We start from the raw sequence: 13,006 nt of genomic DNA, 5'->3' as shown, positions 1-13,006 counted from the left end.
TTCACTTGTCGCCATATTTGTTTATGTGCAGAATACAGATCCGAATACCCCTAAAAATCAACTTTTTAAACCTAAGTCTTTTAACATTTACAGCAGCTCTAGCAAAGTTTATAAATTTTTGTTCTTGAATATTTCTGAATGCACATGTCATGCCCCCACATGAACACAACTTGTTCTGTGCATTTAATCTTTTGGATGTTGTAAAGCTGTATCCAAGAGGCAGATTTGAAGCCAAATTCTAAAAAAGGCCCAAAAGAATTTTATAAGGCCAAACTGCTTTTAAAAAGGGCTAAATTCATGAAATTTGGCTTAAAAATATCGAGTGGTTCTAAAATAGGTGATCGATTTACTAGAACATTACATTAGAAACTGAGCACCCCTTAAAAATATTTAGACAGGGTTCTACATTGCGCGTGAAACAGTCCCATTTGTGAGTGATTTTTCAAAGTGGCAACTAGAAATAATGAAACGCTTATCTTTTGGCGATTGTATTGCTTTCACTGGCAATCTTCTAAAGCTCACTGAGTGAAAAATATTTTTAACTTTTTTTTATATATAAAACGAACAAAGTTAAATTATTTAAACAATAAAAGTTTAATAGAACAATACTTTTTTCTTTTTTTTTTTTTTATTGAAGGCTATTTAAAAAAGAATATCTGTAGAAATTCAAATGTTTTATACGTTCAAGTATCAACATAAAATTTGGCGTATTACACTTATTAAAGATAAACCAGAAAAATCTTTATGATGTACATACTCGTCACAGAAAGAAAATGTCATATTCTATTCATGTGGGTTTGGCTAGTAAACGAAAGTATTTAGTTGTCAAAGGTCAACTAAAGATAAATTTGTCTATAGAGCCTTGTTTGATATTGACTTTAAAATCATTTTTGATAATGTGATAAACTAGTGTCTATTCGACAATAATTTGCTGAAAAAAAGATGAAAATAAAAAATACAAGTTGGGGTGGGTACTGCTTCCATACATGTGCCGTAGATTTAAATTCTTGTTGATGTTCTATGCTACAATCAGGTTTCCTCATTCTCTGCTGCTCCTCAGTTGTTTTGTTAGTTGCAGCAAAATGTGATATCTGTTCTGATACTACACTTCCTTCATCTTCTCTGTTCTTGATCATCAATGAGAAATCCTTTTAGATTGAGGTAATTTTAATTTTTGTCCCAATCTAGAATGCTATTTTTGGAGAGCTGGATCTCTTCACTCCTCACTCACACATAAAAAAACAATGTGATCAATATCAAATTCATTTCCTCAAAAGGAAATGAATTTAAAAATGTTATTTCTTTGATCTTCTGTACGTTCCAATTTTTTAATTAAAACCATTATTCACATTTTCACTTTGAATGAATCAAAGCCCATGTTAAAATCAGTTCAGTTTCTCCAGATTGAATCAAAATACAAAATAAGAGGGGTTAAAGTTTTGATTTTTTTTTTTTTTTTTTTTCTGGGTTCTTGGACAGTTTCGAGAACCCATATATTAACAGTATATCTATACTCTTATCAATTTTTTTTCTTTTAATATTCATATTAAAAAACCCTTTCTTCTGTTTATTTAAAAAGAAAATACAACTTTGTTATATAGGTTGTGGAATTGCATTCATCTGCAAAAGATCTAACTAATTTGCTTAGTCTTTTAAACCTTCATTTTAATTAATTCCCTATTAGTGTTTTGGTTTTCTTATAGGGTGATCATCTTTAGTTAACTATTACGTGTAATTATATTCATGCAGATATTCTACATGATTTATACCTGCGTAATGTTTGCATAAAAATGTTATAGTAAACACAAACCTCTTTCTATATATATTTATGTATGCGTATATATATATTTTAAAAAATTTTGCCTAGCAAACTCCTGTCAGTTTTTGGTCTAGACATGAAACTTAATATATAGGGTATTCTAACCCATGTGAAACTTTATATTTGGGTTTTAGTAGGGGTGTGTGAAAATTTAAAAAATGAAATTTGCCAGGTGAAGGTCGAACACTAGCATTACGAATATGCATGCATAATGTAATAGCTATTGGTTCATGTTTTAATTTTCAGCCTTGCAGCAAACATGTCTTCATAGCCCAGGCATTAACATCAAAGGAAAAAGTAAATTGTAAGCTAAACGTTTTGGTTTCGATTCTCAGTGGTAACAAGATTTATTTTTTAATAGTAAATCAATAATAAAAGAAAACAAAAAAAAATCTCTTGAATCAAAAAACTGGACCATGTAAAAACAGATGGAAACAATTTAACAATAGGGTTAAAGTTTCATTCACTAAAGTTTTCAACTTGGATTTTCTTTAAAAAAAAAAATTAAAAAAAAAAAACAACTTATTTTCACAAGGGAGTCATCACCAAAGGCCACTCTAGGGTAAGGGTTAATGAATGCATGGTTGTCACAGAGAACAGTGTAGTGATTGTTAGTGGTGGTAGTTGGGTGGAATTTAATTATTTAAATGGACAGCTCAACAAGAACTTGTTTATATTGGACTTGAAGATGACCATGTTATAGTTAGCAGGGAAGCAGGCCAGTGGAACAGTTTCACAAGCAGGCAGTTTTAGGAAACAAGCTTTGTTTGTGAAATTTGTTTAGATTTAGGGTCAGAGTGTAGGAAATTTTGATAGTGGTTGTTGCTTGACATAAGTTTTTTGTGAATGTTATGCAGGGGGAGGGGCATAAATTCATACTCCTCTGCCCCAATAGTAACAATAAAGCAAAGCTAGGCTTGCAATACTGTTTTTGGTAAGGAGGTTGTAGAGAAGAGAAAAGGGCACCCCTTACTAGGTTTTGGAGTCAGCCTTGAACTTTGTCAAGGCTGGACAGGGGACTTTGAACAGATCTCTTCAGATTTGGCAACATTACTCCATTTTAGAACATACTTGGCTCTTGTATCTAAAGGATTGATTGCATTGGTAGTGAGATGCCTACTGGAGTGGTAAACTGATGCAACCATTTTTCCAGCAACCTTCATAACTGATTTGATGCAGGTCTTCCATTTCAACTGACAATTTCTCTATTTAACAGATTGAAGCAACTTACTTGTGACACAAACAAGGTTAATTGGTCTGTACTGAGATCCTGGAGATTTGGTCTCTTGTATTTTAAAATATTTGGCAGATTAATGGGGTTTTCTAACATGTTGGGAGCATTTCTCCTTTACACAACAATGGAACAGCTTTTGTAAGTATGAGCGCTAGTCCCCGCTACAGCTTTTTGAGTACTATGACTGGAATATTGTCATGACCAGCTGCCCTGTTGGCATCTCTGTTCTTGATGAGTGTGGCAACATCTCCGACAGATATGTGGATGTCGCTCAGATTATTTTCAATCTTTGGAGGAAGGTGGCCCTGGTCGCATAGGGTTGAGTTTGCTGCAAAGTTCTTGGCAAAGAGTTTGACTTTGTCAGATGTTGACAAGATCATCTCGGGCCTGATGATGATTATCTGGATGGAGGATACACATCTGTTCAGGACCTTGTTTGTTATTCACCCAAACTCATGGGAATCAAGTTTTCTGTAATCCTTTTGCAGTGATTGCTGGTAGTTCTAAAGACTGTTTTAGTTTCAAAACACCTAAGACACTATATATTGATGCCCACCATATTGATGATTGGCTCATTTTATTTAAGATAAACTATTGGGCTGATCTGGCTGAAATTTTGTATGAACCTTTTATGATAAGGTGCAGTGAACTAAGTATTATGGTATCTATTTGATGCACAGTTAGGATTAATATGGATTAGTATTTATAATGTAGAAGTGGAGACAAATTTAACCATATTCAAGTGTCAGTTTGACATAAAGCACTCCTAAATCAAGGGTCTATAACTTTTTCATTTTTTTTAACAGGCTAAAATGTCTAGTTGAATTGTATTTTAGCTATGGAAAAACTTGTTGAAAATGTTTGATTTTTCATTTCTAACCAGTGAATTCAGTCTCAATATTTTGAAGAAAATGAACATGTTGGTGACTTTGTAAGTGCTGCCTCTGCACAGGAATCATTGTGCTGGTTCCAAGTTTTTGCTCAATTCTGACATTGGTTGCACTATCTATTTTGGGGCAAAGGATCCTCCCTTCAAATGAATTTTCAATTCCAGTTTAAAATTTAGTAACAAAGTTCTATTTTGGTTGTCACAATGATACTCTTTTTGCAAATGAGAATTCTTAGCCTGACTAAATTAAAATAAAAGTTCAACTGAACACAAATAGACTGTTTTCAAGGACTACTGAAAACCAAGTTACTGCCAGACGCCAGAAAACAAAACGGACCTTGAGATGTCCCAAGGACCAACTGAATCCCCTGGCCGCATACTGGAATATACAAGGTGTCTAAAAAATTGTAGTCTCACTTAAACTATTATCAGCTTTGTCTGGACAATAATGGTTATCAATTTGAACATTTGTGAACATAATTTTTTAATTAAGTTTGTCTTCTGTATTCAAAGACATTCCATTTCGCTCTATACTCCTAAAGTTTTTGTCATTCGAAGAGTGGGTACAGAAGTTTTTTTTTTTTTTTTTTTGACATCTTGTATATAGACATTCCTGGGACTACAACAAAAATAACACCCAAAGATACTCCCTTAAAAATAATGGGAAGCCTTATTTCTGTACATCAGAACCCTAATGCCTAAAGGTTCTGTATTTAGCCAGCCATTATTTGGGGCAAAGCTCAACCACAGCAGGGAACCTCATATATGAAAAGACACTATTTTTTCAAATGGACAAATCAAATTCTTGGTAGCCAAACCTCAAATCAAAGATATTGCCCATATCTTGGGTAATTTCTGTTTTCTTAGTTACGAGAAATATCTCAAATAATTTTTTCACTTGCAACAAAACTTATTTGTATGCATTGTAAATGTGCAATTCACTGCACATTTTTAATAGACACTTGGGTTTCAGTTGAAAAAATTTCTACATTTTGTAATACAAATCTACCTTTTATAAACCATTGTTTTTTATTTTGTCCAAATTTTCAGAATGGGGAACTGTCATTTATATTTATCTTTGTACTATTGTCCTGATCAACGTTGATATTCCGATTTCTGTTATTTCCAGAAGAAAAACTCTGAAGTTACATTAATTTTTCTCTGCTTATTCCAGCACATCCTGAACTTCTACTCTAGCAATACTGGTTCAGTAGAGATGCACTTGAAGATTGCAAAAACCTTCCTTCATTTCCTTCACTCTTAGCACCCCCCCCCTCTGTGTGAAAAGACACAGGGATATCCATTGTATCTATCCTATTTGTGGTTTTGGATATGATCTTAAACTGCAACTATTAGTGAAGTATCAATTTGGAGAGTAGTCATTATGAATTGTGTGCATTCACTCTACAGGCTCTTATTGTCTGTCTGTTCTCTTTATCTGAGATCAGGGCTCTATTCCAACATTGGTTGCAGTGTTAATTGTGTGTTCTCTGTCAGTGCTGCAACAGAAGGATTCACCTTCTAAATTAAATTATTATAACAGGCTTGCAAATGATATTAATAATTCTTAACTTGACCAAATCAAAACACAAACCTGACCGAACACAAAACGGCTCCTCTGTTTCTGAGAATCCCTGAAAACCAATGGCTGTTAGATGCCCAGAAGGGCAACATGCTGCCTTTGCTGGAATATATAGCGATGTTGCAAAGACCACTTTTATAAAGATTGTTTCAGATAATCAATTGCTAATCTATGGACATAAAAGAACTGATTCACCAGGGAATCCAATATCTGAATTGTCATTATTTTAGGCAAATTGCGAATGGGTTAAAACCATAGCAGAGAACCATGTATCTGTAGAAGCATTAGTTTTTTTCAAATAAACAAATCAAATTTTTGGTGGTCGAAACTGCAGGCTAGACATATTTTCAATTTTTTGTGTGGTTTCTCTTCTCTTAGTCAAATAGTTTTCACTTGCAGCAAGCCTGTTAATCACATGCATTGCAAACATACAACCGATTAACCCTCAAGTCTATTCTCACATCTGTTGGTATCTCTTTTATAAGTTAAATAGAATATATCATTTATAGACTGTTTACAAAATATATGAAACAATCTAAAAACAAGTTGTGTAAAATGAAAAAGAAAAAAAATGTGTGGTATTAGCATAAAATGAATTAACAAGGATTTGATTTGCCATAAAAATCAAATTTATGATTTAAGCTTGATATTCATTCATGGTGATGTTTTGCCCGTATTTATGTGCAGGGTGTTTGGAAACTTAATGGCATAACTTCAGAGATAATGTTCTATATGTGTAAAGGAACCTCTTTTTATGGGTGAGTAGGGGGGTTACTGTTATAATAGTTCTCTATTACTAGTCTATGTTGCTTGTGTGGTTTATTTCTTTCTCTGTATGATCTTTGGTTTGTGCTGATCCTGTTCCTTTCACTGTATTTGGTCTGTTATATACCTAAAATAAAGAGGCCAATATTTAACAGATTTACATCCCTGTGTTTGTTTTATAAGTACTTCCACGAATTATTGTACTTGTACTCCATAAATGAAAATTTCTCAGGCCTATCCGACTAGCAATAAAATCTCACTGCTTTACTTTAGACATTCCCAGATGCCAAAAGATATCCTGCTTTCCTTGGGTCACTTGCCTTTGAAATTCTCTTTGTTTCCCCCCCAGTACACAAATATTTAAATATGAAAGAACATCTTCCTGTTCAACTCCCCACCCTGTTTGCCTCTTATACCTTCACACTTCAGTGGCAGTATACCTTGTTTTGGAGTGAATTAAAATATGTATTCTGACTGGCTATCAAAGGAGCCTCTGCTGATCATGTCACTCAGATTTCTTCAGGGTCTTATTGCTTGGTATAATTTTCTTTTAATGGTTTTGTTGGTATATGTGACAACACCAGGCTCAGGCTTATTTTCTCCGTGATTCTGTCATTGAGATAATGTTTATCAAATACTGCACCTGACGACTTTTGTATGTAGAAATAACAGTACAATATTTTACACGTTAGATGTTTACAATAAATAATATTGACCGTGTAGTAGTCAGGTATATTAATGTACTATTTTCTCTTGACATAGACAGACAGGTATCACTTAGTAATCCATCAACCAATTAGATGTCTTGGTGTAGGAATATAATTTGTTGGACTAGTTATGCATTTTTTTTAATAGTATATAACTTTGAAACCAAACGTTTCTGGACTTCTATGCACACATAAAACATAATCCTGAAATTATGAAATCCATTTTTCAGCATAATTTTTGTTGATTATATCTATATGTATAAAGTAGCAGCGTCCGTGTGTGTGTGTGTGTGTGTCTCCACCATTGGACCAATCATGACCAAACCTGACATCATGATGGTCTCCAACCTAGGGATGGTGCACACCATTTTTCAATGATTGAGATTGTCGGACTGACTTCCTCATCTTGGTTGTTATTGTCACAACGTTTCGGCCGTTTTGCCCTCCGGCCTTCGTCAGGTGTTTTGTATCGAACTGGGAAACCGTTTGTTAGGAGTCTCGAACCCAACCCTTTATTATTATTAGTGACATATAGCCGAGTGGTCCTAGACGTTGTATCGAAGTTTACAGTTACCCAAAGGTGCTGAGTTCAATCCTGAACGAAGGCAGTGAAAAAAGTAACACTCAAAAACAGAATCAGCAACTATGTCCCAAAGCCTAGCTGGAGTCCGAACACAGTACCTCCGTAATAATAATTAAGGGTTGGGTTCGAGACTCCTAACAAACGGTTTCCCAGTTCGATACAAAACACCTGAGGAAGGCCGGAGGGCAAAACGGCTGAAACGTTGTGATGATAACAACCAAGATGAGGAAGTCAGTCCGACAATCTCAATCAATGAAAACACCTCATCTCAAAAAAAAAAAAAAAAATACAGACAATTACTACCATTTTTCAAGGTCGAAGGTTAAGGTCATATTTGGTGTGGCTCTTTATAAACACCCTCAACTATGATGCACACCATGTTAGGGTTTGCTACCATCCCAGGAGCTGCCACCATGATGCCGGCCAACTTTGTAAATTTGAATCGGATCACCCTTCTCTACCTCCATCTCTTCAATCAATCTTGATGAAATTTGGCATGATAGTGATCTTTTAACATAGACCAAAATTTACTGCATGGTATCTCTTAACCTCCCAAAATAATGCTGCCAAAAACAATGTAGTGGATCATTAAGGATCCTTTTTTCCTGCAATACATAGAATTCTTTTGAAAAATTTAAGATAATATTTTCCCCTTTCAAATACGCACTAAAAAATGCCATCTAAACGAAATAGTAACAAAACTGGAGAAGAAAGATTGGCAAGATTAAAAGCTAATAGTCATTTCAGGAGGTAGTTAAAAAATTGTAAACACCTTAAGCAATAGTTGCTCTTACAACATTCACTTACTGCATGCGAATTGGGTGCCCAAGTGTACAGCAGTCTTGCACAAAATGCAAGTATCTTTGCTAGTATGTTTATATTTCTTGTATGCCAGGAAATGACTTTGATTAAAAAAAAAAAAAAAATTTGTCTTTTTTTTTTTTAACTGATAAACAAATAAATGCTTATGCATAAGTACATTGGAGAGCATGTGACTTTAGTATTCAGGTACGTTTTTGTATTTAGATATTTAACTATGTAACGTAATCCCCCATTGAGGAGCATTAGAACTACGTTGAGGTAGCTTGTATTCCTGGGTGACGCCAGATAACCCAAGGATTTAAGATAGAGAAGATAAATAAAAAATTTTATTTCATGCCAAAATAGATATTGTTTGAAAACCAGAGAAATATATTTTTTTTTTTACGGCTAAAAGTTGATGACAGGAAATTTCACTTAGAACCTTGTCTGGCCTTAAATGAACCCAGGGTTGAGAAAATGGTGAGAGAATTTCAGGTGTTGGGAACGGTGCCCACCCAGGGACCTGGGGCTTTCGATTTTGTAGAGATTTCGTGGCGAAATCCTATTGGCTGGGGAGAATTTCCACCCCCATCCACTTACCTTACTATATATACGACTGTCGTGTGAAAATTAGCCAGAGCAAGAAGAGTTGAGCCAGAGAAAGTTTTAGATCAGAGTAGAGCAGAGACATGACCCCTCCCCACCTCATCCATCCGTCTGTCGCTGTCTGTGAAGAGAGTTGAGACTTTGAAAAGAACTTATGAAATCTGAATGAGAATTGTAAAAACATTTATACATAATTTTATGAGAATTAAGCTTTTGTAGATAGACTACAATCGTTTGTCTTTCTTCCTGCCTGCCGCTTCGATATTCGCTTTCAGAATACCAGATTTATATAACAGCCTCAGAGGAGCCTAGACGACACGTGCCGAGAATCCAGAGAAATAAGAGTCCTAACCACCTCCTCGAAGGAGGCGTTACATCTATCGTTGATGTCATTTTTTAGCAATGGTTCTAAGTTTTTTTGACAAAAAGTTTTCCTGTATGCGAGGTTGTTCTGACATTACCAGTCAACCTAGATAATATTAAATTTTGGAACTGTGCCTAAATATAAACATAAATTCCATGAACAAATCTTTCCTAGAACTACCCAACTGTGGTACTCTGTTCCACTGACCTGTTTTCCAGCTAGCTAAAACATGGGCATCTTCAAGTCCAATGTAAACAAGTTCTTGTTGAGCTGTCCCCTTAAATAATCAAACACTATCCAATTTCTGCCATTAACGATCACTACGCTGTTGTCTCGGTGATCATCGTACAATTGTTAACTCTTATCCTCGTGTAACCTTTATGCCGTGACTATCTTGTAAAAAGAATAAGTAAAATAATGCTAATGGATAACATTTAAAAAAGAAAATTGTAATACAAAACTGTCTATGAAAATGTTCATGTCTCTGTGATTCTTTGTTATGCTTTTTATGCGTGATCAAGTAATTTCAAAGTAAAACCTTAAAAACAAGTTCATCAGGTTTCGGGATGTAAGAAACATTGATGTACACAAATAAGCAACACTCACATTTAAATATGGAAAAAGCATCACTGTAAGTGAGCAATCGACCTGAAACAAGGGGACGGGGGACATCAACCAATATATATACATATATATATATATATATATATATATATATATATATATAAGCGAAAATGTGTGTGCGTTTTTTGTGCGCTCGCATTTTTTCTGTATGTCTGGCAAAGGCTTTTTTTGCGGGTGCTTCTTGGCTTGCTCACTCATTCTTATAACTTTTTATATGCTACCGAGATGATAATATCTAACACTTACGAAACGACGTCATAAATATCTTATTTTGGCCACTTTTATCTTACAACAAAATTCGTGTTGTGAATTCATTTTCTCTGCTGCTGCTATGGCGTGAGATTTGACATAGAAAACCACCGTTTTTAAATGCTTATTTTACACTCTTATTCAAGTCCATCCTCTCATTGCTATGTCATCAGACTATTTACCTCGAGGCTTTGGGTTTGAGTCTACCTCCCTCACAAAACCTTTTTTTTTTTTTTTTTGCGTGTTTGTTTTTTTTTTTTGTTTTTTTTATTGTTTTTTTTTGCGTGTTTGTTTTTTAATATTTAGACAGGGTTTTGTTTTGATCTACCCCCTTCCCCATCAGGTTCGAGCTTACCTTCCTACCAAAACGTTTTTTCACACGCACCTACAAACACCTGGGCAACGTCGGGTACCCCCGATAGTGTAATATAAATATTAATGTTGACGAGGATGTATGTTTCAGCCAATGATATAGAAAAGTCAAATATTGTATTGCTTATGTATGAGTTAGAGTAGAGTACATAATTGATAGTCATACTTGAGGAGGAGTCACAATTATAGATATCAGTTCAATATAAGAAATGTTGATGAAAAAATAACATTGAAGAATTAATAAAATAGCAAACAAATGTCAAATCCGACTGCGACTATTTATAAGAATGTTCATGCTGCTCTCTATGAGGTTGCTTATGACACGCTTTGCATGCGTGTTCAGTAATTTCTGGAATAAACTTTAAAAAGCATCAGCAGTTCATCGTACGTAAGAAACCTCAGCATACACATACAAGCAAAGATAATTGCATGTAATCACGTTGAAATGTAAAAAAGTAAATGAGCAGTTGATCTGAAAACTGCCCAGAGGAGATGCATCGGCGAAAATGTAATCTAAATATCAACGTTGATGAGGACGTATGTGTCAACTGATTATATAGAAAAATCAGATATTTCTTATATGTAGAGGGGACGATGGGACTACATCAATAATTGATATGAACGCTGGAGAAAGAAATGTTTTATAGAGTGCTTTCATATACTAGGTTGTTTCAGTACCAATATTTAAACTCTGTATAGATATTAATTCATCTGATTTAAGTATGTAAGAAAGATCAAAGTACACAATCAAGAAAAATATTAAAATATAGGAAAAACCTCACTGGCAATAAATGAAGAAGGCCAGAGAGCACATCTGCTGAAATGTAGTAGACAAATATGAAATGTAGTAGGCAAATATGAAATGTAGTAGACAAATATGAAATGTAGTAGACAAATATGAAATGTAGTAGGCAAATATGAAATGTAGTAGACAAATATGAAATGTAGTAGGCAAATATGAAATGTAGTAGACAAATATGAAATGTAGTAGGCAAATATGAAATGTAGTAGACAAATATGAAATGTAGTAGACAAATATGAAATGTAGTAGGCAAATATGAAATGTAGTAGACAAATATGAAATGTAGTAGGCAAATATGAAATGTAGTAGACAAATATGAAATGTAGTAGGCAAATATGAAATGTAGTAGGCAAATATGAAATGTAGTAGACAAATATGAAATGTAGTAGGCAAATATGAAATGTAGTAGACAAATATGAAATGTAGTAGGCAAATATGAAATGTAGTAGGCAAATATGAAATGTAGTAGGCAAATATGAAATGTAGTAGGCAAATATGAAATGTAGTAGACAAATATGAAATGTAGTAGACAAATATGAAATGTAGTAGGCAAATATGAAATGTAGTAGGCAAATATGAAATGTAGTAGACAAATATGAAATGTAGTAGGCAAATATGAAATGTAGTAGACAAATATGAAATGTAGTAGGCAAATATGAAATGTAGTAGGCAAATATGAAATGTAGTAGGCAAATATGAAATGTAGTAGACAAATATGAAATGTAGTAGGCAAATATGAAATGTAGTAGGCAAATATGAAATGTAGTAGACAAATATGAAATGTAGTAGACAAATATGAAATGTAGTAGACAAATATGAAATGTAGTAGACAAATATGAAATGTAGTAGGCAAATATGAAATGTAGTAGGCAAATATGAAATGTAGTAGGCAAATATGAAATGTAGTAGGCAAATATGAAATGTAGTAGGCAAATATGAAATGTAGTAGGCAAATATGAAATGTAGTAGACAAATATGAAATGTAGTAGACAAATATGAAATGTAGTAGGCAAATATGAAATGTAGTAGGCAAATATGAAATGTAGTAGGCAAATATGAAATGTAGTAGGCAAATATGAAATGTAGTAGGCAAATATAAATATTAATGATGATGTGGACAATGTATGCATACTATTTGGATTCTTCGTACTACTGTTCTCATGTTGAGTGTCATTTTCATGTTTCAATTGATGTAACCTCCGATCTTCTTCCGGTGTATCTTGAAGAATTAGGAAGTCTGCATTGAATTTCAAATGGAACCTTTTGTTTAACTCACAGGAGTAGCATGCACTTGTTCCATCAGCTGTTCTGCCGAAATTCTGTGCAGATTCCAGAGTTCAACAAGGTACGTCTGAAAAAAGTCGGAGGTTGCATCAAATTGTGAAAATAACACTGAAAATGAGATCAATAGTTCTCATCTCAAAAATTAAGAAATGTAAGAACAATGTCTGTTTAGTATTTTATTTTGTTTTTATTTCTATAGGTTCTTCTTTATTAACATTGTCCTATTTTCTTTTTTTCTATTCCACAGCAATGTACAATGGAGATCCAAGATGTTTGGCCATTAAGTTGATGTTTCCTCACCATCTAGACAAGAGTTTTATGTAAG

The 13,006-nt window shown here is 33.9% G+C and overlaps 1 long non-coding RNA gene across 1 annotated transcript in view; it reads left to right on the top strand.

The window, feature by feature from the left end:
• Positions 1–13,006, top strand: part of LOC145277724 (uncharacterized) — a 67,347-nt gene that overhangs the window by 48,685 nt on the left and 5,656 nt on the right. The window contains exon 3 of the long non-coding RNA XR_013868199.1: positions 12,929–13,001. This is a non-coding gene — a long non-coding RNA (uncharacterized LOC145277724). The remainder of the gene's footprint in view (positions 1–12,928; positions 13,002–13,006) is intronic.

Source organism: Euprymna scolopes, chromosome 6 (genome assembly GCF_053919585.1).
Source record: "Euprymna scolopes isolate OS-2025 chromosome 6, ASM5391958v1, whole genome shotgun sequence".
Classification (NCBI taxonomy): Eukaryota; Metazoa; Mollusca; class Cephalopoda; order Sepiida; family Sepiolidae; genus Euprymna; species Euprymna scolopes.
This window is presented reverse-complemented; position numbering and strand designations above follow the sequence as displayed.